The sequence below is a fragment of the Pseudophryne corroboree genome, chromosome 1 (genome assembly GCF_028390025.1).
Source record: "Pseudophryne corroboree isolate aPseCor3 chromosome 1, aPseCor3.hap2, whole genome shotgun sequence".
Taxonomy (NCBI): Eukaryota; Metazoa; Chordata; class Amphibia; order Anura; family Myobatrachidae; genus Pseudophryne; species Pseudophryne corroboree.
The window spans coordinates 66,930,007-66,935,457 of NC_086444.1; the positions used below are offsets into that span (position 1 = coordinate 66,930,007).

Below are 5,451 nucleotides of genomic sequence, written 5' to 3' on the forward strand. Positions count from 1 at the left end.
GAATTACAACACCGGGTATTCTCTGGGGGTCACCCTCACAGATACTGACCCAGCCCACCACCGTTTTGCTTCCAAGATCGGACGAGATCGGGCTCTATCGGTGGGGTATGGTAGTAATTTCTTGGGCCTACTATAACCGACTCACCAATGAGAGTGCACCTAAGGAAGATTTGGGAGAGATACAGAAAGAAAGGGCGGATCTGCTGTCTACGTTAGGCACAGGATAAACCTGTGGATCATAGATGAGAGTCCGCAGATATATTGAAGTGAAGAAATAGAGAAAGAAAGGTAATGAAATGAGGAAAGAAAAATAATTGAATAGGGATTAGGAATAGGGACAAATAACTCAAAAAAGAAGAAAGATGATAGTATGTTAACATACTATCATCTTTCTTCTTTTTTGAGTTATTTGTCAGTCGCTCTGCAAGGTAAACACAGTGTTGTATGCAGTACATGTGAGCAAGTGGGTTTAACTGGTGCCCATCAGGGCCTGTGTATCAATTTTTTTTTTCTTTGTTTGTCCCCAACTAGAGTGACCATGCATCAATATACCAGTTACTCGGTTCTATGCTACTCCAATTTTTGACAGAATTCTATTCTGATACCAAAGCTGATATCTGTCATAATCCCTATTCAATTCTTTCACTTCTGCTAATCTTTCGTTCGCAATTCTGCAAAGATAAGATTCACTCCCAGTAGGCGGCGGCTTAGCGTGTGCAATGCTGCTAAAAGCAGCTAGCGAGCGAACAACTCGGAATGAGGGCCAATGTTATATGTATATGCTGCTAGTGACTGCTACTGTTAGTGCCACATTTCAGCTACCCGCTTACAACCGTTGATAAGTGTTAAGTAACCGAACTGTGAACTCGCATTCTGTTTAATCTTCATAACCCGCAACCGCATGCTTTCTCTGCGTCCAAGACTTAACGCCTTGGCTTATTGCTATTTAATGTTTATTGACTGCGTCTTACTTTTGCCGTGTATAGAGAGGTGCAAATTGCCACCTAATGGACACAGAAAGCTAGTACTAAGCGATACTTTATGAGTTGAATAGTGAACTGCATGTTCCCATGTTATGCCAGATCTTTATACTTACCACCCATCGAGAATACCTATACTGTGCAGTGCAATTGTTATATGTCGTTATCCGTTTTTGTTGCATATTAATTGATGCTGAGCTTTTGACGCGATTATACTTTGATACTGTACTGTTAAGGTGAATACTTTCCTATTTCTTAACTCAAAGTTAGAGTACAGCGGTGATCATCTCTTTGTTCCCGAATAATAAACCTTTATGTCACCGTCCTAACGTGTGGTGGCTAGAGTATTGGGTCCTCTGGGGTTGCGGTTCTTTGTCCCTCTGCCTAGGGTTCGAGAAGTGAGATCCGGTCCAAGAGGTGATCCCAGGTGAAGAATCCAGGTACGTCTGCCGACATCTACAGCTGCAACCACATTTCCACAGATCATACCTGTTACACACGCACTCAGGTCTAGGCATAGACAGGGGTACACCGCACCCAGGCCCTCATTCTGAGTTGTTGCTCGCTAGCTGCTTTTAGCAGCATTGCAAACGCTATGCCGCTGCCCTCTGAAAGTGTATTTTAGCTTAGCAGAAGTGCGAACGAAAGGTTCGCAGCGCTGCTACAAAAAAAAATTGTGCAGTTTCAGAGTAGCTGCAGACCTACTCCTACCTTGCGATCACTTCAGACTGTTTATTTCCTGTTTTGACGTCACAAACATACCCTGCGTTCGTCCAGCCACTCCCCCGTTTCTCCAGCCACTCCTGCGTTTTTATTGGGCACGCCTGCGTTTTTACACACACTCCCCAAAAACGGTCAGTTACCACCCAGAAACACCCACTTCCTGTCAATCACTCAGCGATCAGCAGTGCGACTGAAAAGCGTCGTTTGAGCTTGTGTAAAACTGCATCGGCTTTTGTGAAAGTACGTTGCGGGTGCGCAGTGCGCACCATACACATGCGCAGAAGTGCCGATTTTTAGCCTGATCGCTGCGCTGCAAACAAAAGCAGCTAGCTAACAACTCAGAATGACCTCCCCAGTGCCATGGCTAGAGGGGGATAAATAGCACCTGCCACCCTCTGAGCGACCAGCACCCTGTTAGACACCTGGTGCACAGGACAGAAGAGTCCCCCAGTGTAGGGACAGTCTGGCTGAGGACAGTGGGTGTTTTCCCTCCATTTCCCTAACATAGAGATCAGCATCCAGGGACCCACACTCCGCCAGCTCACCCGAGGCACCTGAGGGCACGGCAGCACCTGAGGGGACAAGGGGGACGGGATACGGTCATTAGGTTGACACCACTTAGGTCGACCACTATAGGTAGACATGCATTAGGTCAACAGGGTCACTAGGTCGACTGGTCAAAAGGTCGACATGAGTTTTTCACATATTTTTTTCAATTTTTGGACTTTTCCATACTTTACGTTGCACGTGGACTACAATTGGGAACGGTAACGTGTCAAGCGCAGCACCATGTGAGGGGACACGGTGCACTAATTGGAGTTCCCCGCCACTTTTTACGAAGAAAACGACACCAAAAAAAGTAAAAAAAACTCCTGTCGACCTAGTACATGTCGACCCAATGACCATGTCGACCTAGTGACCCTGTCGACCTAATGCATGTCGACCAATAGTGGTCGACCTAAGTTGACTGTCGACCCATAGCCAAGGAGACCTACAGGCGGCCATGTCACGTAATGGTGTGCAGCACCGGCAGTCGGGTCCCAGATGGAGCTGACCAGTGAAAACATGCTCCAGGAGAATTACAACAGATCACTGTTATCTCTTGTAATCTCATATGTTATGTACCAACCAGGCTGCTCCAGGGGTGTGGGGCGGTGATAACATAGATGTCACCACATTGACCTGCTGCTGTGTATCGGGAGTGGGTATGCATGGGGCCGGATGTACGAGGGTAATTAGGTAGAGACATGCTGACTTTACTGGAGAGATGGTGGGGTGGGAAAGCACAGTGCCAGATGGACAGGGGGGGGGGGGGGGGGTAGTGTTGGACATAATGGGGGGTTCAGTGCCAGCTGTACTCGGCAGTGTGTGTGGCAGGGAGGTGGGCGGCTGGCTAATGGCAGCTGCAGGGGTGCACAAGTGTCTCTATACATCATTCTGGAGCCAAATCCCCCCCCCCACCACCACCACCACCGCCAGTACTTACCATTTTGTGCTGCTGCTGCTTATCCGTCCATACTTCCTTCCAACAGCTGCTCCCAGAATGCCGTGTTGTACCATTGTGAACCGCACAGCATTCTGGGAAAGTGGGTGGGTGGTCACTGACATTGCTGTACCGCTGTATTAAGGCCCAGATTTATCAATACTTGGAGAATGATAAATAGCACGGTGATAAAGTATCAGCCAACCAGCTATTAATTGTAATCAAACACAGCCTGTAATATGGCAATTAGGAGCTGATTGGTTGGTACTTTATCACTGTGCTATTTTTGATTCTCCAAGGCTTGATAAATGGGGGCCTTAGTGAGTAAAACATGGTGCCAGTGGGGTGACTTGCCAGCGCCATTATGCCGCAGCGCCCTGGGCAATAGCCCTGCTTGCCCGTGCCAAGTACAGCTCCTGCATATACTTTACTCAATAGACCCCTGGAAAGTTAAAAGAACTTCAGAGCATGTCATGCAGTGTTACCAGTTAGCCAGAAGGTGGCAGCATATGCAAACAAAAAAGTAAGCGACACCTGTAAGACATAAATCACAAATATGAGCAGAGAATCACAGTTATAAGATATATGGCTGTGAATATCAATATAATACATAGAGTATCACAAAGCAGTCACATTAAATACAAGAGGTGTGGCTATATATAGCTAGAGAATGACCATGGGCCTGATTCAGCGATGCATGCAGACCTAAGGCATTGCTGGTGATCACTGAGCTGAGTGATTATTTGCTATTGCGAATGTTTAAAATATTCTGAACACCGTGACGGTGCATGCGTTACCCTGAGTGCACACACATAGGCGCTGTTGCATACGGGACAAAGGGTATCAGAATTCAAGAAGCAGAGGGATGCATGTTGCTGGGTGGTGACTGGGAGGCAGCGTACACCGCTGATCAGGCCCATTGCGTATATTTGCCTGTGTACAGAATTATTTGCATCTATGCGGCCGGACAGCCCCTATCCACATGCTTAGCTTCATAGCCGTTATCATCATCAGTGCGCAATTGCCTTATACTAGCTGCAAGAGATCAGTCTGGAAACACAGCTCTGCATAGCCCGCAGTTCTCCCTACATGCCCTCTCTGAGATCATCCTATGCGCTAATGCCCCGATACTGCCCATATGCCCCCTTAGTCACATGTGGAGATGGTTAGGATTGCGTATGCCGCTGCATCGCCTGTAGACGCTTACACTTGGTACTGGCGGAGGGTGATGGAAAGATGGAGGCATCGACAACAAGTAAGGGGCCCTGCACAGGTAGGGGGGCTCTGCACAGGTAGGGTGGGCTCTGCACATGTAAGGGGGCCCTGCATAGGTGGCAGGGGAGGCTCTGCACAGGTAGGGGGCTCTACATAGGTAAGGGGGCACTGCAGAGGTGGGGGGGGGGGATTCGGTACAGATAAGGGGGCCCTCCACAGGTGGGGGGGCTCTGCACAGGTGGGTGGTAGAGAGGTAGTCCTACTCAAGTTGGGGGGGTACACTGCAAAAGTAAAGGGGCCCTACACAGGCAGGGCGGGCTCTGCACAGGTTTGGTGCTGCACAAACCACTCATCTTTTAAAATTCCTCTGATGAGAAAAATTTCTCCTCCCCCCAGGAATTGAGGAACAGTATTCTGGATGGAATACATACATTTTACCGGCGGCCAGGATCCCGGTGCAATCTCTCCATGGCAATCCCAGCGCAATCTTTGCTTGCATGCACGCTGCGCTCACCATGCTGTGGGCATGGTGGTCCGTTGCGCTCACCACATGTTATATTCTCCCTCTATGGGTGTCATGGGCACCCATAGAGGGAGAAAAGCCTGTGGCGCTGGTATTCCTGCGATGGCATTTCCCCACCCGTCGGTATTCCTGCGACGGCATTGTGCCTGTCGGGATCGCAACAGGCAGTCTCATGATCACCTCCCTTCTGGAGAATCTCTCACTGGTCTAAGGTTGCCACAGTTAGACTGGAACAGACTGCAGTCATACTGTCCTATGTACAGCGGCCGCCATCCTATCACCATTGTTTGTCTCGGGATGGTCATAGCTGATTGGCTCAGGTGCCGCAGTGACATTTTTTTATAATCCTTGGTGTAACTAGGGGGCCCATTAAAGGTGCTCCAGCCAATCAACTCCCAACTGTCATTTTTCAAACATATAACAGGTAGGAGCTGATTGTCTGGAGCAACATTTATCATACGCAACAAATTTTAAATAGCTAAAACTTTTAGATAAATGAGCCCCTAGATTTTCTATCACTGAGATAC

At 48.4% G+C, this 5,451-nt stretch overlaps 1 pseudogene; it reads right to left on the minus strand.

Moving 5' to 3' along the window:
* LOC134948166 (5S ribosomal RNA) lies at positions 1–119 on the minus strand (annotated as a pseudogene).
* Positions 120–5,451: the final 5,332 nt, after the last annotated feature.